The sequence below is a fragment of the Dermacentor silvarum genome, chromosome 10, assembly GCF_013339745.2.
Source record: "Dermacentor silvarum isolate Dsil-2018 chromosome 10, BIME_Dsil_1.4, whole genome shotgun sequence".
Taxonomy (NCBI): Eukaryota; Metazoa; Arthropoda; class Arachnida; order Ixodida; family Ixodidae; genus Dermacentor; species Dermacentor silvarum.
In genome coordinates this window covers 20378118-20390720 of record NC_051163.1, presented here as the reverse complement: position 1 = coordinate 20390720, position 12603 = coordinate 20378118, and the positions used below count along the sequence as shown (strand labels likewise).

General features: G+C 46.6%; 1 protein-coding gene across 3 annotated transcripts in view; it reads left to right on the top strand.

Annotated features, from left to right (window-relative positions):
* The window catches only part of LOC119431081 (uncharacterized), a 143512-nt gene that overhangs the window by 3157 nt on the left and 127752 nt on the right, over positions 1-12603 (top strand). The gene's annotated exons all lie outside the window — the stretch shown is intronic.

The window sequence follows — 12603 nt, the reverse complement described above, 5'->3', positions numbered from 1 at the left end:
GAAAAGGGGGGGGGGGGGATCTTGATTCAATCGGCCGGTTCCGCCGTGGAAACGTTACTGGCCCACTGTATTACCTGTGTGCTGTTATATTATATATAAAAAATGAATCTGTGTGAAGGCCAGAGGACTTAGTTCAAGAACCAGACAGAACCGTAAGCGCTGGTTCTTGATCGCGGTTCTGCGCTCCATGTGCCATCCTCGCGCGTTTATCCTCTTTTTATTCACTAATAGCCACGAACCAGCCATCCCACGTGAGAACGATCTTGCTATTTATGGTCGCACGCTATATAAGATGCGGAGTTTAACGAGAAACATACAAATGAGATGGTACTATGCTCGGACTCTTTCTTTCTTTCTTTCTTTCTTTCTTCTTTCTTTCTTTCTTTCTTTCTTTCTTCTTTCTCCACTTTCCGTTTGACCCGAGCATAGCTGCGAACCTTCGCCTCCTGAACTTGTCAAGGACAGGTGGCTGTGGCTAAAGCCGCGAAGATAACGCTGCGAGAAGAAACAGACGGGAAGGGGGCACGTATACCGCCGCGATTCGAGCAACGTTGAGCGTTCATACGCGTCTCCGAAAAACGGTGTTGTGTACCGCCGCTTCGCTCTCGGCATCTTGTTTTTGCTGTCTGCGAACGAGGAGCGCGCTTTGCTTTGCGCGATCGAGGCCCCGGTACGTGGCGCTTCGGTCACGCTAATTGCGTGCAGCGCACGCGAAGGCCGGAGCTGTGTACTGCGTTCAGCCACGCCTTCCAAGATGGCACGGAGACCCAAAGAAGCGGCGACACTTCGTAACACCGGCTGTGCGGCATATTATTACAACGTGGTGCACTTTTTTTAAATTTTTTTTCCTGGTGCACTCGTTACTTCGTCCTAGCAACATTCCAGTTATGGTGCGGCCACAGTCCACACTGCTTGAATGTCAAACGTCCAGCTGCGTGTCATGGATGCATTTTGGAAGCCTGGGAATCATCTGGGAAGCTGTGTAGAAATGGAGCAAGCATCTCGCGGCCTTGCTCTTGGGCATGAGCAAAGCCGTATGCGCCTTTCTGCCATTCTATATACCATGTGTGAAATATTGGAAGAATGAAGTTATTAACTTAGTCGAATGTAATGACTGTTGTAATGCTACATACATCATCAGCCAATCGTGAGAGCCGTGCGCTATAACCACTGCACAAGTGTTCGTCCCTGTGCGACGATAACGGCTGCTGCTGAAGACGATAAGAAAGAACTATCTAGATAATATCATGTAGATGATAAAGACGTCGTGGTGATCATTTCCGAGCCAGCTTCGTTCCTATCCCGACGCATTTGGGCGTTGAATTTGACCAGTTCCACTTTTTACGGCATCATGTCTACTCGTTTGTCTTCGGCCGACCTCTGTGCGCCTTTTGCTGAACCAGTCTTCATTATTTCTTATCGCCTTAATCGACGTAGTAGGACACCGCGTCGTTTTCACTGACTCTTCGTTTTCTGTCTTGATCTGTGGCCGTGTACAACAAACCCGAAGCTTAAAGCGGGAGACACACGGTATGAGCGTATTCCCCACGCGATCCGTCATATACGACCGGCGTTTCCAACCGACCGAAGCCGTCAACGTTCGAACAAGTTCCGTCAAGATCCAGCAGGTTTGAACATTTGTCGGAACGCGTCGGAAGTTGTTTATGGGACGCCGCGTTTTACCGTCTGTCTGCTTCTTAACGGACACTAATGCGCAACACCAAATTAGTATGAGCATGCTCTTGAATAATGTTATTCGTTCAGCAAAAAAGTATTGATTACCGCAAAGTGAAGGTCCAACAATTCTTTTTTTCAACTTCAACGCCGATAACGTCGAAGTGACGCCACTCAATTCAAAGCGTTTTTATCGCATTTGTGTCGTATTGGGCGCGGGAAATGTTATATAAACAGGGTTGGTTCAGTCCTTAATTTCTTCATTATCCAACGTAGTCCTTCTTTACCGATAAAATAAGTTAACCAGACGCGAGCTGTCGCTCTCGAAATTGATGACGTCACACTGATCTGGGGAGGGAACAGCTGAGCGTCATCCTTGCTTCATCATTGCGCCTTTTCTGGCTTACCAAGGCTTCATTCTCTTACGAGCTTCGTTTACGTCAACTCGATGCGAGCGTGTCGTGTCAGAAGTAGAGCCGACCCAGCCCGACCCGACCGTGGGTCGGGTGGGTCAACCCACATATTGCAGATGGGTACTGTACCCAACTCGCCTCGACGTTCAATCGGGCCCGACCTGCTAGCGTTTATACATGAACCCAATGGCTGGTTTTCATACCGACTTAGCCGACTCGACCAGGTGGTTTTCATGTGACGTCACGGAGGCAGCTTTCACCGCTCTATAATACCTAAACATGGCGGCTACGATGACGTCAGTGCACCGTATTATCACGCGCACGCTGTCTTGCTTTTTTTTTTTTTTTCACCGGTTTATCACTTTTATCTCTTTGACGTTCGTCGCAAGACGCGCCTCTCGTGCTCGTCTTGTTTCTTGCTTACGCCGATTCTCGACCTGCTAGTGCCCTAAAGATGGCGTCCGCGATGACGTATGTGCAAATTCACGTAAACGTAGCTACAAGGAGCAAGTTTCCGACGTATTTTCGGCGTCAGTGCGCCGGCCAGCGTAATTAGTAAATAACTAAGAAGTTAGTGATTTTTTGTTAATAAGTTGAACTGGTGTTCCGATTTCTCGTGCTACTAATGTCCGCCGCTTCGAATAACACAGCTCAACGAAAAGAATTATGCAACCTGCCACAGACGATTTCTAAAAATTCCGTACAGCGTAATTTTGAACACCCGGTATAGTGAAAGCAAGGGCGGCTCCTTGGTGACCGCTCATATGCTTCGACATCGTTCGAAAGCACTGCACTCTTTTTTTGGGAACGACCCAGCATGCGAGACTCTCACGGGAGGCTGTTTGTGTGTGCCCTGCGGGGAGGAGGCGTAATCTGCATCTCTGCGCGCTCCGTCAAGGTCGTGCTGCATGGCGCGGGCGTCGCCTGTGCGCCTCCGTCCTCCTCGGGTTCACGGGCATTGATTGCACGCGCAACGTTCTCTCCCGCCGTGGTATAATTACACGCGTGTACATCGCCCGCGTACGTTGACACTGTCGCGCTACGCGAGATGCGATGCAGGCACCGATACGTGTGCGTGTGTCTCTCTCTCTCTCTGTCTGTGCGTGCGTGTGTGTGTGAGTTGCGCTGTATAAGCGGCGTCGATTACCGACGAGCCGTCTACAGCATGCGTCATGTTGCGATTCCTTATGTGCAGTCAGATGGCTTGTTTGCGCTGCCTTGCAGGGGCTACGAGGAGGAGGTGTATTATACACGGAGACGGTTTTTTTTTTTTTTTCTTGCCTCACTCAAACTGACGTAACCCGACTCGACGCCATGGCACCGCCGACGCTCGAAACCCGTCTATTTGATAGCCGGTTTTTCACGTGTTGCTATCGCTTAATGACCTATAGCTGCAGTGACCGTTTGCGCAAAAGTGTTTCGTTTTCTGCAGTATCGAAACGGAGTGAAGAATTGCGACGCCGCCGGACGCGCGTTGGCGCGTGAGAAAGACGCTCCATGTGGTCGGCGCTTGAGGACCTTGTAAGCTGATTTCAAGCTGATCGACGAGGGATCGAGATCAATGAGAAATGTGGATCGATTAGTTTCGGGGATGGCACTTTCATCAGAGGACGTTGATGTAGGCCCAGGCAGAATGCCTCGTCGCGCGAATGAGGCGTCTCACGGCACGGTACGTGTCTGGTGCGGTATCCCCCCCCCCCCCCCCCCCCCGAAAGGGATCAAACAAGAATGCGGTTCTTTGCTCGCGAAAATGTATGCCAATAGTCGCGTCAATGTCGCGTCAATGTTGCGTCAATGTCGCGCAACTCTTGTTTGTGTGGGCGTGAATTGCAAAGGAGGTGCAAAGTTACTGCCTTTCTTTTGGCAGACTTCGACTTGTAAATTTATACGTGCGGGATCCTTCAAGCCCTTTCGCCGGCGTACTTGTCGTCTCTTTATAGTCTGTTTGACACAGCGACCTGCTTTTATATCTCGGATGATGATAGCCATGTACTGTTTTACTTTGACAGACACGGGCATGACTTTTTCCGGTTGTGTAATAGCCATTGTCATGGCATTGCATAAAGTACTTAATTTGATACCCGTGCCTGCATGACTCGTCGTATACAATCACTTCTTGTTAGATTTGACACGAGGTGTTCAGTTTTCTTTTTTCTTTTTAAATAAGATTTTGTTATAGAGCTTTAGCTTGTCAGTAAATGTGTTGCAATTTACGGTTTCATAGAGCACTGGAGACTTCGACGGCAACAGCAACGTTTGTCGTGCCATCTTGCGATGCCATTTTGAACTACGACGCGGTTGGAATGTTTGTATGTTTCGTCATCAATGTGCGTCGTTCCAAGGCGTAATCATCAGCAGACAGGTGGAGCATAGTCGGAATAATACAGTTAAATCTCAGTTCAATGTAGTCGATGGGATCTAATAATTGTTTCGTTGTATAGAGAGCTTCTTTAACTCGCAAACAATTCCAACACTCATGCGAATAACGTTGTACTTACTCGTGAGCCAAACAAAATATGCAATTCCTGCCTGCGTACGCATTTGTCACTAATCACAGACAGCGAGCCTATAATCCTTCATGGCAGCGCGCGGCAAACCTTAACTCAGTGGCGTCGGTCACCAGAACTGGATCCTAACGTACCTATATCTCCTCCCAAAACTTCGTTACATCGAAAAACTTCGTTAAATCGGGCGAGCGTTGTGTATACACTGCGGTGCTTCGAGCTTTCCAACATATTAGGCGCTATGAATATGCATTGGGGAGTCGAAAAGCCCTACGCTAAACCGAAATTTTCTGTGAATCGTGTTTCGTTAAACCGAGGTTTTGACTAGTTCTGTGTGCTCTGGTTGACGTCGGCGTCACAAGGTTGCGTGGTCAGTGCTTGCATGTGTTCTTCGGACGGTGTGGCTTGAGAAGAAGGCACGTGTAATGCCGAAATTTCCGCGCTTAATATAAATAGCGGCGTGTGTTTTACTCTCTGGGAAGCTCATCTCGAAGGTATTTTGTCGGCAAGGCCTATAGCGTATAAACCTCCGCGGGCTTGGCTGATGACAAAATGTTTTATTTCTGACAGCTGTAAAAGCTCGCGCTCTTTCTGGTGTGTCACGTGGGGGCCGTCGTCATTCTGTACGTGGTCTTTGGCAACAGAATACTTTAAGCTTGCGTACGCCCAACTGTAGACTTTCCTATTTGTCCCTGCAGATTGATTCAACACACTCCTTCTGCCAGTGGGAAAGAAGCGCTTAGGTTTGTCAGTTATTGTATTTTTTGCTCGCAGGGTTAGTGTCAAGGTAGCGAGCCCGCTATTATTAGCTCTGGTTATCTGTGCGTAGTAAGCATAAAGTGGAAATACTTTCACTGAATATCGTTCATATGATCCCTCGGTGATCTGATTGGACATGCTCCAAAATTACTCGCCGAGCAAGAGTTCGACTTGTACAAAGTAGGTGCAAAGTAGGTGGCATCTAACTTGTACAAGTTAGATGCCAGTGGCTTTTTTCCTTTAATGTTCTAATGACATACTACTACTACTACGAAAAAAATGAAATTATGGGGTTTTACGTGCCAAAACCACGATCTGATTATGAGGCACGCCGTAGTGGGGGACTCCGGAAATTTGGACCACCTGGGGTTCTTTAACGTGCACCTAAATCTAAGTACACGGGTTTTCGCATTTCGCCCCCATCGAAATGCGGCCGCCGTGGCCGGGATTCGATCCCGCGACCTCGTGCTCAGCAGCCCAACACCATAGCCACTGAGCAACCACGGCGGGTACTACTACTACTACTACTTACTACTACTACTACTACTACTATACTACTACTACTACTACTACTACTACTACTACTACTACTACTACTACTACTACTACTACTACTACTACTACTACTACTACTACTACTACTACTACTACTACTACTACTACTACTACTACTACTACTACTACTACTACTACTACTACTACTACTACTACTACTACTACTACTACTACTACTACTACTATACTACTACTACTACTACTACTACTACTACTACTACTACTACTACTACTACTACTACTACTACTACTACTACTACTACTACTACTACTACTACTACTACTACTACTACTACTACTACTACTACTACTACTACTACTACTACTACTACTACTACTACTACTACTACTACTACTACTACTACTACTACTACTACTACTACTACTACTACTACTACTACTACTACTACTACTACTACTACTACTACTACTACTACTACTACTACTACTACTACTACTACTACTACTACTACTACTACTACTACTACTATACTACTACTACTACTACTACTACTACTACTACTACTACTACTACTACTACTACTACTACTACTACTACTACTACTACTACTACTACTACTACTACTACTACTACTACTACTACTACTACTACTACTACTACTACTACTACTACTACTACTACTACTACTACTACTACTACTACTACTACTACTACTACTACTACTACTACTACTACTACTACTACTACTACTACTACTACTACTACTACTACTACTACTACTACTACTACTACTACTACTACTACTACTACTACTACTACTACTACTACTACTACTACTACTACTACTACTACTACTACTACGAATAATAATAATAATAATAATAATAATAATAATAAACAAAACAGTTTCTCAGGAAGATGGAGACGAAGTGAACAAACTGTGGTCATACTGTAGTATCAGTAGCTGTTGTTGTTGTAAACAGCGGTGGAATAAGGAATATCGTGAGCTAACGTTTGACAAGGAACATTTTTTTCTTCAGGTGAAGACAGCTTTGCCGTAATTCTTGCGCCCATACTAAGCTTATTTGCGGAGATACAAACGATTGGACCACGTAACGCGATTACCGCGTGGACAAGTTGTCTGCAGGACAAAGCAGATCGAGACCGTCTAATTCTCGATCTGTATAGACCTACACCATGTTTGTAAACAGCGGTAGGCACCGTCGATATATTTTAGGCCCTATAGCGACGTCGCGTAGGCTCCGCCCAACGTTGGCTCCGCCCACGTTACGCCGCCACCGCTTTCACGCACGGATGGCGCATTTCTTTTAATGGGGTGGGGGCGCTAAAACCACGATTTCATTATGAAGCACACAGTAATGGGGGCGCCTGATTAAGTTTGACTACGTGAGACTCTTAATGTGCACCCAATGCCACGTTCTTGCATATCGCCCCCATCGGGATCCGGCCGAACGAGACGCTAGGCCTAGCTCGTTGACCGCCGCAGTGACGGCCGACAGCGCTTGCGGCCTGGCCTGCTGCTCATCATTGTGCGCTTATTTTCGACAACACGATTAACGTGGGCTTAAATGAATCGGTTTTTGTCGGTGTGGTTGGTGCGAATAACAAACGAAACGTAGTACTTGCAGCCAGCCGAGCCGCCTCGCTGAGACGGCCGGTGCTTCGGTTTCCGTCTGCGAGACGAAATGCCGTCGGGTCGTTGCTTCCGGATCGCGCCAGTAGTTTAGTACTGGGCCGCTGCTTTACGAAACACGCGCAAATTCGAGATAGCTTTTCTATTAAGAACTATTTTATGTTAAAAACAAGCTGTAGCCGATTCTACGTCGCCGTGAGCGGCGATAGAAGCGATCGCCTCGGTGATGGGACCGGCAAGGGTACCGACCCTACGGCGACGCCGCCTGTGTAGGCCCGCGCAATGTGAGCTAGCTGTTGTACGCGGCCGTCCGATCGCTCCAACTCTGTACTAACACTGTACATTTTGTTTCGCGCTCGAAATTTAACTGACACGTTTAGGCGCATTTATGCCTTCCACACTGCAATAAACGCAGCTGTGACCCTGCTGCCTGCGTATGTGAACGTGTGCATAGGATATTTACACTGCTGGTGGCTCAATTCTTTGAGATGAAAACAAATTCGAATGTGACGTGTTTTGTGGGGCATCTGCTCGCTCGACCTACATTCAAGGCTAATCCTAATCTAGCTTTCCCGCAGTGCGGCAAGCAATTATAATGGCACCGCTAATAAGGATCCTAAGATGTATATGATCCTAAGATCGTAACGATCCTAAGATCGGCTAATGCACGCCAATCAAAATAAAAGAGAAGCTTAATGGTTACGAAATGTTTTGTGCATAATGGATGATCTGGTATCATAATCCAACTTTCGCTTTTTACCGCGGCGGCCCATTGCTGCGACTGTTTTCATCAACAGGAAACCTATGAAAACTTTAGTCTCTTGCGTATTTCGATGCAACTCAGCTCATCCACGTACTGCGTTTCTTTCATGTAAATCGTAGAATAAAGACCTCACAGATGGAACCGCACAACCACCCGCGAAACCCAGCGGCTGCTGTGGTAGGCGCGACACGGGCGGCGGCTCGGCGGCGGAGTGCCTACCAAGTCGAAACTAAATTCCGACGACAGCGCCACCGCATTTTTCGTGACGTAGCGCCGTGGTGTAGGTCTATACGTATGTTACAGCGAAGCTGTTAGCCTGTACTCTCGCGGGGATTCTTTCGTGGCCGCGTGCTCACGCAGAAAACTGTGCGCCGATCCCGGAGGCAGTGCAAAGAAGCGGCAAGTGCACAAGTGTGCTGCTTCTCCAAGAGGGATCGCATGACGTCATCAGGGGGGGACATCACTGACGGTGACGTCGTCGCGTGGCGTCACGTTGGCGGCAATGACGTCATCGGGCCATATCGTCACGTGACGATGCACGTTGTCACGTAACGTTGGCGGCGATGATGTCGTCATGCGACCGTTTGATCGTAATGACGTCGTCACGTGATGTTTGACGTAATCACGTTTCGTCATCGTGTCAAAGTTGACGTCACCGCTTGGTCACAATGGGTTTTGGTACATTCACTTTTGGCAGGGCTTGGATGGCGAGTCACTTTTTAAATTTTTTTTTTATCGTTATATCCAGTCTTCTGTTCTATATTTATGACATACTATCTGGATTGTGAATGGTTCCGTTTAGGTATAGGTCCTGTGACTATACTTGGTCTAAATTGACTTGTTAATTGCTATCCTCGTCTGATCAAGCAGATTTTGTGCGGGATACGATTTCTTGATAACAGGCAATAGAATGGCTGTTGCTCTCGTCTGCCCAATCAGTGGGCGTATATACGGAATATGGTTTGTCAATGCGCGGCCTCCTGTAGCTGGGTGCCTGGTACAAACCGCTTCGTGCCAACCTTGAACGCGGCGAAAGGAACCGAAAGATAAAAAAAAAATACTAAACATTTCGCGGTTGTTGGTTCGTCTTGCTTATATATATCGAGTGATTCGCATGTTTTATCGCTGCCCCGAATCCTCTCGGCTGTCCGTTTTATGCGCGCATCTACCTCCGTTCGCGTCGCGATACAGTCACTTGTGGCCATTTTTAAACTGTCCCTATCGCGGTGGTTCGCGCGTCGCGGTCTTCACACACTCGGCGCGGAGGTCAACAGTTCGCAACATGGCTTGTTGTTTTGCCGTCCATTCGACGACATTTGAATCTTTTTTTTTTTTTTTTCTTGCACGTCCACCCGTATCTTTCCTCTAGCGTCGCCGCCGTCCGCTCGTGTCAAGTTGAAGCATTTGTTGTTTTTTGTCGCAGTCTAGACCGGTCAGCCAGCCAGCCAGCCAGCCACTCTTTGACGACGTTCATTTCATTTCTTTTTTTTTTTTCTGAACGCACGATCTTGACCGCGATAATGATGGCGAGAACTGTTTCTGGACCCTCTCGATGATGACTCCGTTACCCGACCGTGCGTTCGTCGGCCGTAATAAATAAACTCGCTTTCGTCTCTCCTTGGACGCAAGCCTATTTTCATAGAAAGTAAGCCATCTGTTGCCTTTTTCCTGCCCCGTTGATATAGCGTGGAACACACCGTATCCTGTCTGGAAAGAGGGGGATGGGTTGCGTTATTTTTATTTGTTTCTCCGAAGCGATCTGAGTTGCCTCGGCGTGACGACCGATAAAACCTCGTCGTCGGCGATGTTATCAGAGGACCAGTATGTGCAGGGCGAAGGCGTTTCATGCAGCGTGTGCAAGTTACGTGCAGTCTCAAGTTGCGATTTAAAGCGTATAAATCATTCAAGCACAGACGTTCTTTCTTTCTCTGGAAAAACTTTACATGTTATATATATATATATATATATATATATATATATATATATATATATATAATATACAGTGGAATCTCGGTGATACGATCTTCACGGGAACCAGAAAATAAAGCGTATTATGAAGAATCGTATCAACGAGGCTCCACTGTATATATATATATATATATATATATATATATATATATATATATATAATTTTAATATTTATAAATTAATATATATAAATTATTCTAGTCCTTAGTTGACGTGAAGAAATGGTAAATAAATGAAAGTAGATGAAAAATACAACTGGTCGCAGGTGGGATACGAACCCACGTCTTCGCATTACGCGTGCGATGCTCTTACCAATTGAGCTACGTACCGCGGCGCCGTTTTCCCATCCACTTTCTGGGCTATATATATATGTCTTGTCTACTAGAATTAACCCTGGGAGTAGGGTGCCTCGACACCACGCTTACGTAGCGGGAGGCGGCGCTGACGTCGAGGCACCCTACTTGGGAGTGTTAGCCAGCGCCACTATACTCACGGCCATGGCAGAGGGTGTAGAACGACCTGTCTACTGCAGGCGTCACATTTTGAACACTGCGGAAGCTGCGGGGCGCCTCAGCCAATAGGAAGGCCGAATGCCCCTCGAGATGTGTTCATCCGCGCTTCGCGTCGTCTGCTCAGCGGCTGCTGAATTCGCGGCATATGACGTGCATGTGCAAATGACATAACATATCAGATATCGCTGTAACGTATGCATGTACCAAACAAACATAACACTCTCTAATCTTGCCAATAATCAGACAGTTACGCACGGAACTATATTCCATTGCGCAATGATATTGCCTGTGTACGCATCGTACCTTCGGCGGTGCTGCAACCGACTTGTGAGGTGGGTTATATAGGTACGCGCCATGTTGTAGCTTGATGTAAAATTAAGTCTTATATACTTTTATGTCGTAAAATGTAGCGCATTTATTACGTGAAATATGCATCGGAGATGTGAACCTATTACCGCGAAACGAGCGGAATGACACGTTTCTTCGACGAGCGGCCTCAGCGCATTGCTCGCGCTCGCGGCTGAAAATAGTGCGTCGTCTATATATACAGTATATATACTGGAAGCGCAAATGGGCGCAAGTAATGTGTGACTTGACGTGAACTTGAGTCCTCAACAAGCTGCACAATTACGTTATATGAAGTCACTTTTTCGTAGAAAACGTCGCAGATGAAAAAAAAAAAAAAAAAGAAAAGACCGTCCTACAAAAGGTGCGCAGTGATATTTTTTGTGACCGCACTACTTGCGTGGCTTTCGCAGCATTGCGGCTGCCCATGTATGAAACGGATGTAGCTGCGATATGTACTCTCAATTTTCACGAACGTTGACGTTTATATCCGGGATTGTATACCTTTACCGCAATGGCTTCCAAGTTATAATAATTAAAAATAAAGCATCCAAGTCAACGTGCAAAGGCGTAATGTACAATGGGGGTCTTACGAGAATACGTGTGTGCTTTAGGCCCAGCTGCGAAGCTGTACGGGGGTCTGCTGGAGAAGCCTTTGTCATCGCTCAAGTGCGCACGGGGACTTTGGTATAATGGCGTAAATAACAGAAGAAAACAAAATAAAGAAAGAGAAACAACGAACACGAGTGCTCGCGAAAGGCGACGAACATGATGGAAGATGAGGATGTGCGCACTTGTAACCACGTGATTACAGGGGCGCGATACATGTAGCGTATTGTCGTCACGTGGAGAAGATGCGCGCAACAACTCCGAAAAGGTCACCATTGAGCTCGAAGTATTGCATTATGCCGTTGTCGATATACTCGAAGGAAACAAACAAACAAAAGAAATGTGGAGAAGCTTGTTGTGGTTGCTATATGTGCTAAGTTCACGTAAATGGCGGTCACGACCCTGGTTTTCTTCCAAATGGGCGCGCGTATACGTCGCCCTGACAATGATAACGACGTCGAAATGAGGCGCTATATATAATTTCACCGTATAACTCTGATCTTTTCAGTGTATCTCGTTCAGTTTATTTTTATTTGTCACATCCCCCCCCCCCCTCTTTCGTTAACGTTAGCCTTTAGTGGTAACCTTAACTATGCGGTCGATCGAGAGTGTACTATATAACGTGATTTGTGACTTCAACACTCCTGCATGTTTCTGTATAGTATAAACCACACCCAGCATGTCACCGCTGAGTCAATCAAGACAAATGCTACTGTCTACGACAGCAACAACGACAAAATAAGTACGATGAGTCGTTTTTAGTCGAAATTGCTCCAAACTTTAAACATGCAAATGATGTACGTAGCTGGACACAACCAAGGTAATGTTGCTTGCCATCGCTTGGAGATAGTCGGATTATTTCGTGCATAACGCCTAATCAGATAA